The following is an 18,246-nucleotide window of genomic DNA, read 5'->3' as shown; positions in this document are numbered from 1 at the left end:
AGAAAGACGATCTAGATAGATCTAAGCTTCAAAGATCCATATCCAAGCTTAAGCAAAGTTTTGGGTTTTCAGGACTGGGCTTTTGATTTGGACCCATCTCTAATAAAAAGAAACATCCAGCAAACAATTTGATGTATGAATCTGATGTCTTTCATACAGAAAATATGTGGAATGGATGCTTCTTTTCTTCATCAACTCAAGCAACACGTGTAAATACAAGAGTGGTTTCACATAGCATGACACAAGAGGAAGGGTACTTTCTGAAAGACATCAATGAAGTTGTTTTAGCAAATTAAACAAACAGGGATGCCTCAACAAAAGTTAAGCCACATCCAAAACCTTATTCAGGTGAAGATAAGGTTAAAGAGAGCAAATGCCATGTCATGATGTGATAGGGAATGTGCAATTTTCTGAATAACCTCCTCCTTCAGCCAACAGGATAGTTCAATATCCATATATTTGGAGTTAGTTGAAGGAGAAGGTAAAATTCAAAACGTCAGCAATGACAACAACAACAGAAAAGCAAGAAAACAAAACGTGGTATCATTTTTGCGAAGATTCCCCTCATTTTTTCAACTAGCTCTGTTCATATCCTTGCTCATTCCATAATCAGAGAAAATATAATCCATGAAATATTTTTAATTTGGTTTGTCACAGAAGATAGATAAAATGGGAATAAAGTTTCTAAGTTGGAAAGTAAAGACTACTGTAGGAAAGTTACTTCCTTTTCCCAAGGGCTTCAGGAGAAGAACAAAAATGGAGCGGTCTCCATGAATCAGCCTTTTTCTTCTCTTTCTAAGATAAGCAACACTGTGTAGGCCATGTTTAGTCTGTTTGATTGTGCACTACTTTTTTGACTAATTTGAAAGAATGTGTCACAGAATCATAGAAACATACGACTGGAAGGCACCTTGTTAGGTCATCTAGTCCAGTCACGTAATCTGCCATTTCTACAGTTACTCTCATATGCAGACTACCTTTTCTCTCTGAGCATAATCCGTCTCAATTTATGGTTGCCTGACATCCCAACTATTCTTCCCTCTTTTCAAGTCAGAAAGGACAATTTTATGCCCCTGCCCCTCCTTCAATTTCCTGTTTCTGTTGTTCACCAGCCTAGCCTAGTGGATTGATGCTCCATGTTGGACCAAACACTAAAAGCAAGTACACCTTTATTATTTAATGTAAAACTTTTAGCAGGAACCTCTCTTAATATTTACCGTACTGTATTTTTACTGACACAAAGCAATGGTCTGATAATTATAGTCATCCCTTATTTTAGCTCAGGATATTGCGTAAGAAAGCCAACATCTACTTTGCTTAACACATCATGCTAAGCCAAGAAGTTATGAGTAAATATAATGCTAGACATATCACTCAGATATTGTACATGTAGCATGACTTATTCATATCATCACAAGGGCTAGATTTACCAATGTACAATGGTACAATAAAAGCAGAGAGAACAATCTCATGACCCTATTCTGCACCCCCACTTTTCGAATCACACACTGCCTTGTCAACGGAGCCAGGAAATGCTATGCTGTCTCTTTCACTTCATCTTAGATCCGTTGATACTCCTGATGTTCCTGGTGATGCATTTGTGTTACTGCCATCAGTTGCCAGAATGTGACATTTAAAATGTAGGTAGGTGCTGAAATTTGCAACAGTGGGTATGGTATACTGTGACATGCCACTACCTTGGGTGGGTGTAACGATGAGTGTGGTATATTGTGACATGCCATTAACATCCATTCAGTCCCTACTAAAAAGCCAGCATTCACCATGCATAATGACAGGCTGTTGTACTTGTGATAGTACAGTTTATTTCCTGGATTTGCAATAGCATTCAGATACTGTGGCATGGAAATTAGTATCCATGTCTCTGGTTTCTGGATGCGGCTCCTTAGCCTTTTATCTGCACTGGACACTGTCTGCAAGCTGCAACAAAAACTAAACACTCATACAATCCCTAATATTAAATGTCAGAATCTTGTTTCTGTTTAACCTCACTGTGGCTCCATGATGCTATGAGAAGGGCAAAAAAAAAACCCCACTAGGCCTGATCCAATTTGGTCCTAATGGGAAAAATTCCCTCCTGATCCCTAAAACTGGCAATTGGTCTGACCCACAGCAACCTAAAACACAGGTCCTATGCTATGTAACTACGGGTACAGAAGGTGGGTTCATCTAAAATGAGGCAAAAAGCTCAAGAAAACCCAGGCAAAGGTTTAACGATTGTGGGGAGGAAGGAGCCAATGAGCTCCTCTCTCTCCAGCAGACCAATAGGGAGTGGAGCGCCTGGGGGCAGGAGGGGGTCTATCCCTGCAACACTTCCCTTTTCATTCTAATGCTATCCAGCACCCTGCAAATACAATCAAATTTCCTTCCGTTAAAATGGTGGGAGTCACTAGCTCGAAGGCAGTGAAAGACTCCTAAATCTACATCTGGTCTAGCCAGTAGGAGGAGGACAAAGAGCCGGTCTGGAGTATACATTCCCTGCCTCCCCCCCCCAAATCTGCACAAGTATTTGTGTGATCCTCTCTTTTTCTGCAGATATTGTAGTGACGATAAATTTGCACATGCATATACTCCCAGAAAACAAACACCAGGGACAGGGGATACTGCTGGGAGCAAATTTGTATTTTTGTTTAAAAAAAAAAAAAGTTCTCAGATAGTGTTTACCCAGATCTAATCCGACCCTTTATTTAACAACCGTTTCTAACCGTTGGAGGAAAACTTCTCAGCGATAACGACAATCAGACCAAGCTGGCTTTTTTCCATGAAAAACTATTCATTCAGACACCCTGGTATGAAGCAAGTGTTTCATCTCCAAAATGCCCAGCCTCTAGTTTGGTACTGTGCAGCCAGTGTGATTGATGAAGGCTATTCCTGGAAGAATGTGCATCCCTTTTGCCCATCATTATGTGCAATTCAGGCATATAACAACTCACCATGCTAATTCCTGTGCTTCTCAGAAATCAACTGCCCAGTGCCAGATGACCTGGCTACATGATCTTAAGCTAGATAACTTTTTTGTGCAGAATAAAATAGTATCTGAGGGAAAATATCCAGATTTGAACTCCGCATAGATGGCGCATGCTTACACTCTGCACATGTATTCACCTGCTGAGTGGAGGTGAGTTTCTGAATGTTGTGCATCTCAAATCCGTCTTAAGAGATTTAAAATAAGAACAGAAATGGATTTGTGTACATCATATTTTTATGACCAGAATTTTAAATTGAATTGAAATAACAGCTCATCAGACCATATTTTTGGATGGATACATGCATTACTATTAACCTTTGTAGCAGGTGGCGTAGGTGTGCGGCTCTGCACAAAGAAGTGAGAAACTGTCGCCAAGACTTTCAGAAGCGACTAGTCCTTTGAGGTGCCACGATTGCTGGGTTCCACGCTTGAGACACTTCAAAGGGGCCCAATTTAAGAGAGCGCTGAAGAACAGCCCTCTGAAAACTGGGTCTTTTAAAAGTGTCTCTAGTTGGGATCCCAAAAGCCGAAGCATCCAAAATCACCAGTGGTTTCTGAAAAATAATGCCCATGGTTTTGCCCCATGAGCAACTCACAAGCTGAATCTAATGCAAACTCCATTGAAGTCAGTGGGATATAACGTGAAGTGATCACTGTCAGATAACATTAACTAAAGGTTCAGAGACAGAGGTTTACATATGTAGGTTTAAGAGGTTGCTTGAGTCACACAGTGCATGGGGTGTAGGTAACTTTTTTAAATTAAGTAATGGCATTTTAATAGGCTGCAACGAAGGAAAGAAACGGGCTTTGAGGATGGGTTGGAAGGAGAAGTGGGAGGATATATAATGTATAGGATCAGAGAGGGCATTAAAAGCCATAAAGGCCCTGGACAATTCTAATCTATTGCTGTCAGTTCTAAAAAAAATTATACGGGGTTGCACAAGTGTGCAAAATCCGGGTGATTTGCTGTGACCAGACCCATTCCGTGGCATCATCTCTGCTGCAAACACTTGTCGGACTCTAATGTGAAGACATGGCATGGCTAAGGTTAATCTTTAGTAATAGCTGAAGACTTTGGACTCTGATACAGAACAGGGAGAGGCTGCCAATTCTTATTTGAAGGCTACATACTTCCAGCTCCAATTTGGCTGACATTTTCAAAGCTGCCTAAGGGATACGGATGCCCAATTCCCATTAATTTTAATAGGAATTGGGACCCAAATGCTTTGGAGACTTTGAATATTTCATCCCATTACTGTGGGTGACATAAAGCATGATCTCACAAGGGGCTGCCTGCCTGCTGGGGGGAACTAAGCTCAGTCAGCTGCCCTATTTTGACTTAAAAATTGAATATGCACAGTGAGTACAGTTGTACTTAGCATGTATAAATAAGGAGTTTTAAAATGAAAGGGTATCATAGGGAAAGGATCTGACCCAATGATTGTTACAAATGAATGCTCCTTATTTCAGAAATATAGAGATGTAAGACAGGAACACTCAATGGCATTGTCATTAAAAAGCTTTAAATAATGGTCACTACATGCACGGGTTACATAAGCCATCTGGTTTCTCAGCTACCACGAAATTCCAGCTGCCTTCATAATATTCACAGTGTAAAGAAATGTTAGCCCGTGTCTTTAATCAGGTTTGGGAGACAAGCGAATGCTTTTGAACAGTACAGATTAGAAAACCTCACCCTCATGTATTTCTTATATATCTATTATTCAATATAAATATTTACAAGTCATTATGATGCACAGCAAAATCAAACAAGGAATATCTTTGGAACTAGTAATACCTCTAAAATGTCAATGAATTCATAAGGGCCTCATCCAAAATCCACTGAAGTCAATGGATCAGTTTGGATCAAGTTCTAGAGTTCATCTATTGTACACAAACAACGGTAGTTTGCTACTGCATCAACAAATTTTTTTCCTTTTCCTTTCTGTGTTTTGGGCTAATTAATATTAAATGGTTTTAGAATGTTGTGTTTTGTTCTAGAGTTAGTTAATATGAAAAGCTGTCTATTGTAATTCTATAGTCTATAACAATGGTAGTAAACTGGCTCTTTGAATCTAATGTTTTATTGAAGATGCTTCGTTCTAAATGGGATACTTATGACAAAAATTCTGATTGAAAAAAACTTAAGGGTACTGAACTTATTTCAAGTGTCAAATAGTCCTTTAGATATACATGGTGTGCAACCTACACTCAGTAAAGGCAGCAAAGCTAACAGTAGGAAAAATGAAACTCTTCACAATGCTTGCTAGCAAATCACACAGAAAAGATCTGAATTTACCTTCTGCATTTGGACATGCATATGGGCACGTTGATGACCTTTTTATTTTTCCATGGAAAATCTGCACAAATATACAAGCGTATTGGTTTGAGAAAATACTAGAACTGGTAGAAAAAAAAAAGATAATTCCTTTTCATGGGAAATTTTTTTTAAAAAATCACAGCTTTCCCACACACATTATTCAGTTTCCAATGAGAAACTAAAACTGAAAACCAAAAAGTTTTCAAAAACTATTTTCAATAAAATTTCCTGTTTGTGGTAAAACATTTCAGCTTTAGAAAACTGAACTTTTGCAACATTTTCATGTTAGTTGAAAGCCATTTTACATCCCAAAAAATGTTTCAAAGAAAATTTTTTAACCATCCGTAGAAAGTACCTTGAGTCTATCAGTCTTGTTTTAAATACTAATTTCCCTCCATTGTCTGTTTATGGACCTATAGTATTTATGTGCATGGGGAAGTAGGTCATTGGATCATGCCCCAATAAATTATTAGTTATGCTAAGTGAATTACACATCAGCATTTTGATTAACTGCATTTATCTTGGTATACAGGTCAACTAGTGAAGTGAATAGCACAACCACCATAATGAGGCAAGACCTTTGCTATCGTATTGCATTACAGGAGCTATTAAAAAGGTACTCAGGTTTTCTTCTCTACTGCTCACTCATCTGCAAAGGGCTTCAGTAGGATTTGGTTCAAAGCAGCATTCACCTTCTTTTTCCTCATTCTGCTTAGAATAACAGGGGAGTGTGTGTAATTGTCTCAGTAATATCAGACAATTGTTCATTAAATTAAAGGGCAGCATTTTTTAACTGAAAAGGGAAAATAAAAGCTGGGGTTTTTTAGATTTGTTCTTGGACTAACATTTTCAAGTGGAGCAGGGAGGAAAAAATGAATTAATTTTGGATCTGCATAATATATATTACATACATGAGAGAGAAGAGGTGTGGTATACAGATAAGAAAAAAGATGTGGCATGAAAATAATACATAGGAACTATGCTCCAATGGAAATCAGTGTGTGATTTGCCATTGACTTTAATGAGCCTGTGATGATCTACTTCATTCTCTTTTCAGTTCCATTCTTTAATGATGACCAAACCACTTGTGCTGATGTTTTACCTTGCTATTTATGAGTTGTATGTGTGTACCTAAGTTATGGACATAAAAAATGCCTTTTGTACAGATCTCATGCACGTAGCTTAAAAATTCTACTGTATGCTTGCCGTCTCTGAGCTGTAATTGTAAGGAAAAGACTACACAAGATTACATATGAAGAACAGTCCAGCTATCTATAGAAATAGCCTTTATTTACAGATGACGCAGGTTAGAATATTAAAATATACCATATTTCTTCTTCCCACTGCCTCTGTTCACCTGTCACATTATAGCTGTGAATATAGTATGCGAATTTTGCCACACTACATCAGTATTTGTGCTTGTTTAACTTAGAGCTGCTACTGCAATGAACTGAATGGTTCATGGAAACACCTAACTCCCTAAGGGGTATAACATTTCCTTCCTGATATTGGACTAGTAAACTGCTTTTTGACATTTTAAAGAAATAATATATGTATCAGGGCTTACTTTAAAATCTGCAGGGTACATGATGCAGACTCACAGTAGACTTCCACTGCACTAGACAGATGGCTTAAAATAAATCCTCTGCCCGGAAGTACACCTATTTGATTCCCAATGTAAGGAAACATTGCAATAGTAATGCATGATAATTATCTAGAACAGGGTAGAGCATGATGAATCCTGCATAGCTTTGCATCTTCTGGCTACTCCTACAGTTTCTAAAGACGACCATTAAATGCAGGTATGATTGTTTTTAGATGTAATCAATTCTCTGAAATCAATTAAAATCTTGTTTACCTGTTCTCATCTAGTTTGCAGTTGTCAGATTAATTTGAGTAGTTCAGCACAATAGACACTCCCTGTGCTAAATTAGTAAATCTCATTTTATCCCATTCTATCAATAAAAAATATTACAAGGCATGTGCTTCTCAGAAAGATTCAATCATTTGACTCCTTAAACTTTAGTGCTTAATAATATCAGGTTTCTGTCTCTTAAATTGCAGAAAGTGCACTGTCTAACTCCTTAAAATTCTACAGAAGCATCCATTTTTGTAGTTTTCAAATCATAATCCAAAATCACATTCAAACATCTTGGGCCAGACCATCACATATGGAGAAAATGCACAGAGGGCAAGTCAGGAAGTGGGGGGCAAGGCTTGCTTTTAAAACTCTCCTTTTGCATTTCTCTGATCCTGGATTCTCTACGCTACGTTAAAGCAGTCCTAAAGTACACTGGGGCACTGAAAATGTAGCAGCTGGCAGCAGGAAAGGTGTGTTCTACGAGCCCCCATGTATACTGAATAGGACGGGCCAGAAAACAAGACTTGAGTTTGGTGAACATTTTTGAGATTTCTGGATTTGTTTTCATTCTGCATCAGAAAAAAAAAAAAAAAATCAAAATCTTTGAAAGTTTTCATGGGGGGAAAAAAAAAGCGAGGGACACTGAATCTTAACCCAGTGGATGAGGGCGACCCAAATTCCAGTCCCTATTCTGTCTGATTGGGAACAGAGACTCACACCAGCGTCTCCCACATCCCAGGTGAGTGCCCTAATGATTGAGCTATTAGCTATGCTGGGTTTTTTCTCTCCCCACACCTGAAAATTCCATCTTCCCTGAGCTGGGTAAGACGGATTTCACTAGGGACGTGGTCAGTAGTGTAGTTGATGGGAAATGTGGGTAAACAGCGTTTACTCACTACTCATGGAGGATATGGTGTTCACCCACCTCTCATTACTGGAATAAAGAATGTACTCACTCCTATTCTCCTGTGACCAGCAAATCCTGGCTGCACGACCTCTATGACCTACGTGTGTGTCATCTACAGGGTGGTTACACTCAGCAACAGACTGGTCATAGGAGAGACTCCCATTGACTTCAGTTGGCTGACAGCTGCTCGGCTGCGCGCGATTTCTGTTAATTTCGGCGGCGCGGTTCCGCTTTTTCGCGGAACCCTTCAACTCAGCTTGAACACTATTTCAGAAACAGTGGTGTAGTGAATCCACCTTCATGGGAGGTGGTAGCTATGTTGGCGGGAGAAGCTCTCCCCTCAACATAGTGCTGTCTACATGGGGGGTTAGGTTGGTATAACGACGTCGCTCAGAAGTGTTGATTTTTCATGCCTCTGAGCAACATAGTTATAGCAAAATAGGTCTGTTGTGTAGCCCTGGCCTTAGAAATATTACTAGTTACTACTGCTGAATACATCTGCTGACCGTTGAAAGCATACAACTTCCTTTTGTACAACTTTATGTAATTTACTTTCATGGTGTAGAAAATGAAGGGGCAGCTATCCAATAGTCTTTTATTTTGGGGGAAGAAACAAAACATTTCCTCAGCAAGCGTGAGTTAGGTTTCCGAAACTGAACAGTTCCCATACTCACGATTGCTTATCTCCATCTATTAAATATTATCATACTGACAAATTAACGGTTCTTTTACTGACACTGCACACCCTCGATGCATGCCATGCTACTGCCCTGCCTGGAACACCAAAAACGTTAGTTTATCCACTATTTTTTTGTAGCCGTCACACCACTGGATGTGGTGCAAGGCGGACACGTTTGAAAATCGGGTCTAGATTCTTCTCTTGCCTGTACTTGCTAATTGGAACAGCGTTGCTTTAAACACCATTCTCCTGTATGCTGAACAGACTTAAAATTTTGAGGAGAGGGATTAATGGACACAGTTCTGCTCAGTTTCCCAAGCTCAGTGAGCCATATCCTCAACTGATGTAAGTCAGCGTTGCTCCATGGACTTCAATGGAGCCACACTAATTGGCACCAGTTGATGATCTAGCCCAGGGCGACAAAATGTTTCCCTGAATAGTCTGCAATATTTGACTATCAGCAGAGATCAATTGATATGCATTTCATCCAGCGAGATTTAAATAAACGAAGCGTTTGTTTAATGGCATGGCATAAAGGTCTGTAACTTTTACAACTGAGCCATCACACACCCTATATCAGCTGGAGAGAGTCTTCTTCCTGGATTTATTAAATGTAAGATCAATTATGGCAGTTGTAGGCTTCTCCCTGGCTTTCCTACTGCTGCCTTTCATTCTCTTTCCAAGGTGGTTACAGGCTAGAGTCTTTAATACAGACTACATTCACTCAACTCGTTACACCCGTGCTGCAGTTGCTGTGTTGGCTCCTAATGCAATCAAATTTCTTAAACCCAAGTCCCTCATAAGCTAACACTATCCTATTCTTCTGAGCTACTTACGTGTCACCCCAAAAGCGAGGCTTTTGGCGCTGAGCTTCAGTTCCTAAGACCAGCCTTTTGCTCTCTACTTGGCTGGAGTTTTTCAGTAACGGGTCCCTACTTGGAAATCTCTCCATTGCCATCTTACTCTATCTGATCAGGAGCCTCCCTGACCATCACTGACAAGATATTTTAGCCCGGGCCTGTAGAACCGCCCGGGGATGTGTTAGCTGGAGGGCACTGGGTCTGCTATGTGCTGATGGAGGGCCAGATTGTGGCTGGCCCTGTATGGTGCATGTAGGAGGGGACAGAGAGGATGCAAGGAGACTTCCCACTGCTAGGATCTGTTCAGGAGCCAGCACTGTGCTCCCTATATTCATGGAGCACATGAGCTCAACCACTGCCTGTGCCAGACCTTCCAGAGCGGGATGGAGGGATGGGCTAGGGCAGAGTAATGGCTTTGTGGGTGCCTAACGCACCAGCCTGTTGAGCTGAGACAACACAGAGGAGCTTGTGTTCTTAAAACGTTTCCACTCCAGCGGGCGCTCTCCAGTTATTCCAGCTGACTCAGCCAGAATGCTTCAGGGGATTTTGGATCAAACCTGTAGTGACAAATTTTGCTCTCAGATTCCCATGATTTCCACTGAAATCAATGGACACCCTGCACAGAGACAAGGGAAGAATCTGGTTCATATGACTGTGCAGAAGAGGATTTTTTTTCCTTTGAATCTGTGCAAGACTATGTAGTTAGGTTCCAATACTGACACTCATCTGTCTAGTGGCCAGAGCTCTGGACTGATGCTCAGGATACTTCAGTTCTACTCCTGGCTCCATCACTGGCTTGCTGGATGTCCTTGGGCAAGTCACTTCACCTCCCTGTGACTCTGTTTCCCAATCTGCAAAATGGGGATAAAGATACTGAGCTCCTTTGTCAAGTGCACTGAGATTTACTGATGAAGAGCGGTGTATAAGAGCAAGGTATTATTATAGCTGATGAGATTTAGCAACAGAGGGAAAGTGGGCAACAGAGAACCAGACCGAAGGAACGTACACTGGACACCATTAAAACCAGGAAATTAATCACACACTGTAGTTAAATGTATTGCAATATTAGCAGCATTTTCTATCCTAACTATAAGGAATCCTGCAGTCAAGATTAATAGTGAGGTGAGGTGGATGTTCAGACTGCAATAGGGCATGCAGTCACGTATAATGACAGCAGAGTGTGTGCAGACAACAGCCATTAAGAAAGCCGTTCAGAAAGGTAAGGCTTGAAGGATTTTGCAGGTTTCATGTAAAAGTGCTGGAGTGTGTGAAGTTGCTGGAGAGTGAATCTGCTGTCTGTGTGAATGCAGACTTTATCTGTTTCTGATTTTGTCTCTCTCTGGCCTTGTAGGTAGTCTTACCTGGCAAGAGATATAGATGGATGTTGAATTTTTTCTGTTTTCCTTCCTATCGATTGACAAGGCAGGTGTTTTAACTAAGCATAGGCTGCTGGAGTCAAGATAATTTTCTTTGTGGCACAGAATATTCCTTTTCTCTAAAACCTACATGCAGACTAAGTGACATAAACTCAGCTAGGTAAGTGCCTAAGAGCTTTGATTGTTCTTACTGAAACCAATGCAAAATACCCATTTACTTCAATGGTGTAGAATAAGTCCTCAATGGCTAAATTCGAGTCTCTTTGGCATAGCCTGATCACTCCTTCAGTCCTTCCAGTTCAGGGGACGCTTACACAAGCACATTATTTTGGCTCTTCACACTAATACTGCATTCCATCAATGTGAGGTTGATAGAAACATAGCCAAAAAAAGGAATGACCATTTTGTGGTGGATACATTGATGGTAAATTCTAAGGGCAGGAGCAAAAACAACAAACCTCACACTATGTGGGTTTTTTTTAAAAATCATCTTAACAAACTATTAGCCTGCAGAACTCACTGCTACATGATATACTTGAGCATTCAAGCATTCAAAAAAGGTTACAGGTATAACAAGAACATCCAGAATTACATTAACAAGGATTATATGAATTAATTTAAAAAATCCATGACTTTTGGAAGAGAAATAATACCTTATGCTTCAGGATATACCCCAGTTTGTAATTAGTGGTGGCCAGGAAGCCTCTCTCCTTGTCAAGAGGTTATTTCATAACTGCTCACTGTAAGGTTTCCTGTGTCTTCCGCTAAAGCAATCAGTGCTGGTTGCTGTTGGAGACACTGTACGCATCTGGATGAACAACAGGTCTCATTTTACATCCCAATTCCAATGCTTTTTGGCTGAAACTTTCCCAGGAGCCTAAGAGAGTTGAGCACCCAAATCCCATTTAATGTCAGTGAAGTCAGGTGCAGAACTCTCCTAGGCTTCTTTGAAACTCCCACTCTTAATGCCCAATCAGCCTGCAAGGATTTGCACAACAAACCGGTTTTGAAAATGACAGTGTCTTGGTAAGTAAATTAGCAACTCCACGACATCACTGCCAGTTAACGAGATCCCTCTGTTCCCACTGAAGTCTGTAGCACTCAGGATCAGGCCACGTGAAAGCAATGTTAGGAGAGCATAGCATGACTGTAAGGACATTTCAAGAAGAGATTTTTTTCTGGATAAATACAAAGCCCTGAAACATGCCTGTAACACAGTTAAACTACTCTCTCCTTTAAAGCGCATATTGTATACTGTGCATTTTTTGGAGATTGCTAAATGGGCCACAGTGGGGAACAGTCTACTACCCCCCCCCTTTACAAATGAAGTCATCTGAATTCACCAAATCGAAAAATATGAATCTCCTGCTCAGTTTCCAGTGGTGTTGTAGAAGGACAGGGCTATAGATTTTCCCAGGAGTGTGAAATAATACACCAAGCCTGCTCGTTATTCATACAGACAGAGCATTAATAACATGGGCCCTGAGATCTCTTCTTATCTAGGCCGGAGCACAGCTAGAGGGATGAAAAGCTGACTCCTTGGGTTTAAAATAACATTTTTCCCCCTTTTCTTGTAGAAATAAGAATTGATTGGAAGTCCTTTTATAGAGTAAAAAAAAAGAACCATTCTTTGGATGCCATCTAAAGTACACATTAGATAAATAGAAAACTATTGCTTTTGTGACGGTGAACCATTTCACTTGATACAAGTGGTGATAGATAGGTATATGTAACAAAGTATTTACTAAGAACCTGATCCTATTGAAGTCCATAGGCATCTTTCCATTGATTTCACTGGGCTTTGAATCAGGCCCTAACAGCACGTATTTTCTGTATGACTATCAAATTTCTAAACTTCCTTTGGCCAGACTCTCAGTCTGTGTAAACTGGTGCAGCTGCACCGATTCCAGTAGGATTATTCCAATTTACACCACCTGAGAATCTGGCCCAACACCATGCGCCCTTGCTATGTTGCTAGATATCATGATGACCTTTAAAACACAGCCCATTTTAATTATGAATGCTTGCTCTATAGTAGGGGTCTTATCTATAATTAAAAGCTAAAGTAAATTAGCTCCTGTTAACAGCATGGTTGTAGTACATCTGACTGTCTGCATGCCATCCCCTGAGAGAGTACGGCTTTTGATCTGCAGGGTTCTAAGAAAGAAAAGGGGGCCAAAGCTACTGGACTGGCAGAGCTGGTAGTGAGTGGTTTTTCTGGTCCCACTATGGGAAGTGGGAGATTAAGGATGGATGGTAACAACTCACCTCTCCAGCACCGCTATTCCAGAAGACGGTGGGCTGACTTGGGAACTGTAAATCAGTGCAGGACTAAAAACCACAGTGTTCCAAGAAACCATTGAGCAGTTTGTGACGAAGGATGGTGCAGTTCCTGGGGTGACACCTGGTAAAATCTGTTTAGCGGTATACATACACTTGCACCAAACTATATGTAATATATAAATACACTGGGCCATGTGGGTTAGTGATGGGTGAATCCCACATGATCCAAGCCTTAGGCTCAGAGAAGCATCCAAAAGTTTTGATAATGCCAAAGCTCATGAATACGGGCTCCTTCTTGCGTGATTGTTTTGATACGCTACTTGCAGCCCAGCCAGAAGCACAGGGTAAGAATAAGCATTTCTTTGGTACTTCGTCATTTCCAGTATGTACACCCCCATTCCTCCACATATTTCAGAACTTTTAGAACGGTTAGATGTTTGATATGATCCAGTGCTGGGGAGGTAGAAGGGGAGGGACTGGATTTTATTTTTCTCTTCATGTAACTGATTTTCCCATCCCTTGATCCACCGTGGAGCCGCAATGGGTGTAGTGTTACCACATACTCTGCTTTTTTAACCACCAAATACTACACATAATTACAAAAGAAACAGAGAATGCCTTTGAAAGAGAGATTAACAATGCTAAAGTAGGAAGAAGATTGAAGAGAAGAGGCCAGTAAATCTAAGTATTACACAGGTGATATGTGAAAGCGTTATTAGCTATAACAGAACAAAATTCTGTATAGATGAACACATTATATATTGTTCAAAGCCACAGAAAAAGACACAGACATAACCAGCAATTGACTTTACATAAGGGATCGATTTCTTTGTACATTATTTACAATCTAAAAATTACAGAATTAAATTGTAAACGTATTTTATTCCCACGTGGTTTTTATAGCTCTAATATTTTGCATGGGTTGTGAAAGAATAGTTCAAGTACCTGTCTGCTAATATACACTCAAAAAATCCCCACAGATACACTTGGGCTCTATTCAGACATCTTTTGTGTTTTCTTTCACTGAATAATCCAGCTAATCAGTCTACTGCCAGAAATGTTTGGAGAAGCATCAAATTGGACTGTATTTCCAGCAATAGAATTTTGAACTTGTAAAGAGAAATATTTGCACCTAATTCTAAGAGTTACTTTCTTCCAACCAATGAACAGAAACAAAGTAACGTGACAGATGTGCCCAATCAAAACTAACCAACATGGTTCACATTTTGAATATTAAATACTAAACCGAACTGCTTGCAAACACTGTAAGGATAAAGACTGTACTATTCTATTCTATTCCACACAAACTATTCAGTAAAATATTCTGAAGAGTGACTCAAGAAAGTCATAACCCACTCATGGATTGTTCACAAAGAAGAGAAGAGGCAAAAAGTCAATGAATACATTATTCACTATCAATTACTAACAATCCTAAAAATAAAAGAGGGGTTAACTAAGTTGTTTTACAATGCATGGCTGAAAACAAATAGTATAATTTGTTTCTCTAAAGACCATGCAATTAATATACTTTAGCACCTACATAATAATCATACAAATTAAAATATAAGTGAGAAATTGTGTGTATTCCCAGATATTTAGATACTGATGTGAAATATCTACTCTAGCACACAAACAGAAAGGCATGAAGAACAGTTTTACAAATTTATAAAGGTAGAGCTATTTTGGGAAAAGAACATGGCTTTAGAGGAATCTTTCTATCTATATGCCCACTTGTTTTAGAATTTACTGTAACATTCTTCATCTTAGCATCTAAACCCACAATGCTACTTACACAGGAATTTAACTGCTTATGTATTTTGAGTAGTCCCTCAGGATATATTTATACTGAAAAAAAGGAAACAAAACAAAAAACCCCACAGCAGCAAGTCTCAGAGCCCAGGTCAACTGTTTTATACTCAGAGTCAGTGACAGTTTTGCAATTGACTTCAGTGGGGTCAGGACTTCCCTCACAGTATGCAAAGTTAAGCATATATTTATGTCTTTACAAGATAAGGAACTAAGTGCTGAAGCCATTAAAATATTTCATTTTTTTAACCAATTAAAATTTTATAAATAAATCAGACTCGCGATCAAAAGGTTCATTTTCTTTGTCTGATGCATTTAGCTTTAACACCAGGATCTAATATTTGATTAAAACAAATACAGAAATAGCTTAACTACGAGTGATCCAAAATATTTTGGACCAGGTTCTGCAGCTGGATCATGAATGGACTCCCATTTCAATTCCAGTGGGAGGCCCGAATGTGGAGCAGCTGAATCATCAGATTTTGCAGCTGTTTTCCTTCTCTAAAAGCAAGACGGAAAATATTCTTTCCTCAAAAGCTGATGGATACAGTAAATGTGCCAGAGATTCAGTGCACAATCCAATATTGGCAACCTTGGATAATTAACCTATCCTACCACTAAGGGCCTCATTCTGCAACACAATGTTGACTAGTGTGCTAAAGCTTAAAGTTTTGGGTTGCCACACGTCCTGCAGGACGCTATGCAGTGTCACACTTTCTGCTGACTCTCACTCATGCAGGAACCAGATAGAGAGTGTGGGCCCGATTCTCCAGTGCCTGTCATCTTCCATCGTTGCTCACACCCGGGTGAGTGTAAACTCGAGCAAGTCAATGGTAGCACCTTTCTCCTCCCACTTTGCACTCATGTAAATGATTGCACAAGGAGTAGGACAATAGAGAATCAGAGGCAAAGAATACAAATTTGTTTAATTACAGCAGCAGTAGTGCATTTACTTGATTTGCTATTTCTTTTTGAGAGTTGAATAAATAAGGTATCCGAAAGCCTGCCTCAGGGGTCACTGAAATACCACATGGTGCTGTGCATAGGAAGTTCAGAGATCTGGTAGATCCAGGAAAAGAACAAGCAGATAGCTATCGAATATCCAGCAAAAGCGACACTAACTATAACAAGGGAGAAAGGTTAAAAAAAATCACTGCCATGGAGCCTGCGTGACTGCGAATCCTGCACTAACCTTTCAAAATTATGAGAATATGCTGAGCAGACCTCAGAAAGATTCCAACAGAAATTTGAACTTAGCACAAAAACCACAGAGGCTGGTAAAATGAAGGATGAATTAAAAAAATGCATTGTTTTTGTCAAGGTTGGATTATATGCAATGATTTCCAAAGTAAGAACGATAGTGGGGGAAAGGGAAGAAAGCTTTGAAGTAGTAATGAAAAAGATTAAGAATAATTGTATCCCTCCCCTAAATATTCCCTGTGAATGATGGGTAGAAATACTGCTCCCTTTAAAGTCAATAGGAATTTTGTCAGTGGGGCCAGGATTCCACCCCCTATTTTTTTTAACATGCAGAAAGACCAATAAAACAGGAGTAATAATAGCAGAATTCGTCTCAAACCTAAAGTTTAAAAAGCAATCTGTGAATCTGGAATATTAAAAGACTCCCTCATTAAAGAACAAGCAATTTTTTGGGTGGAACAATAAGTAGGTACATGAAAATGCACTCTGGGATATGGACTTGACATCTAAACGGCAATTTCCTTATGCCAAGCAGCCAAACATACACACACTCATGCACGTACACATGCACACGCCCGAGAGAGAGCCAAAGTGTAGGACTGTAAGCACAACTGAGGTTGAATTTTTCTGTTAATAAAGAGACGGAGGAATGAAACCCTAGCCCTAAGAAAAAACGGTATCAGCCACATGGCAGCTAGCAAGATAAAGAATGCCCAGCATTTGAGCAACCATGTAGATACCTTCAGAACACACAGAATCACTTTGCAAAAATATGCAGATGGAGGAACATGCATGAGATAAAGCTATAATGTGAGGATTTCTCAAGTGAACAGGACAAGTTGTTGATAAACACAGTGAAAAGGGAAGGTGCAAACCCAAAAGAATGACTAATAAAAATATGCAGAAACAGCCTGCATGTGATACACAAGATAGACCCGGGAGCACAAGCGAATGTAATAACAGAAAACTGAAATAGAGCAGTTCAAAGAAAGTGTAAAGCTAGTAAAGTCAAAAGCTTAAGGGGCTAAAACAAGTCATAGGCAAGTGTGAACAGCTTCTAAGGTACAAAAGCAGGGGAGTAAAGCAAAAGTTTTTATTAGTACATTGAGGAAAACAACAAGTGGTCTTGGGTGTAGGCCAGAAGGTGCTTGGGCTATTTGAGGCTATGTAAAATTAGGAATAATAAGAATCCTGCAAATCCATGGATATCTGCTTTTTGTTCACAGATATCTGCATCTGTGGACACAGCTGCATTTTTTACCATCTTTGCGGATCGCGGATCAGATGCGGATCCAAATATTTGTATCCGCACAGGGCTCTGACAATGAGATAGGGTGCTGGTGTGGAGTGCAGATTGAGGGTCAGATGAAAATTAATTATCGTAGATGCGGATCGGATGTGGATCCAAATTTTTTTTATCCACGTAGGTCTGTCAGTAACTCACAAGTTATGTTTAGAGAGGATGGAGAATCACCTCAATTGTTCCTTCAAAAAGAGACTTGTAGTAGAGCAGGAAATGACATAACTTATGCAATAAGTGAGTCACTCCTTGGTGGATAGACTCTGTGTTTGAATGGTCCCCACCCTGGGTATTATATAATTTCCACCTGACAGAAGCAGGCTTTAGGATAACAATTTATTTAACTAACAACAAGGAATAACTTCTGAAGTAAGCACAGAGCTGAAGCTGATATAATCTATCCTGGGTGCATTCTCTGTTGAAGTCTCTGCAACTGGTTCCTTTCTCTGAGTATGAGAAAATCCATCAGAGTCAATATTAAGTGAGGCTCTACATAAAGTCCTGCAAGATGTGTGGCAATATCCCATCTTCAGAATCTATTTAATTTCAAACACTAGCTGGGGGATTTCTTGTGTAAACACTAGTTAACATCAGCAAGGATTGCAGAACTTGGCTCTAAGTAAGTATGAGACTGTTTAACAGCTCCAAAGAAGGACCACAGACCATTC

General features: G+C 39.8%; 1 protein-coding gene across 2 annotated transcripts in view; it reads right to left on the bottom strand.

Annotated features, from left to right (window-relative positions):
- The window catches only part of TAFA1 (TAFA chemokine like family member 1), a 341,914-nt gene that overhangs the window by 49,948 nt on the left and 273,720 nt on the right, over window positions 1–18,246 (bottom strand). The gene's annotated exons all lie outside the window — the stretch shown is intronic.

The sequence above is a fragment of the Emydura macquarii genome, unplaced genomic scaffold, assembly GCF_026122565.2.
Source record: "Emydura macquarii macquarii isolate MOO-44397 ecotype Brisbane River unplaced genomic scaffold, CSIRO-AGI_Emac_v2 contig_71, whole genome shotgun sequence".
NCBI lineage: Eukaryota > Metazoa > Chordata > Testudines > Chelidae > Emydura > Emydura macquarii.
Note: the sequence above shows the minus strand (reverse complement) of the source record. Positions and strands in the feature narration are given on the sequence as shown.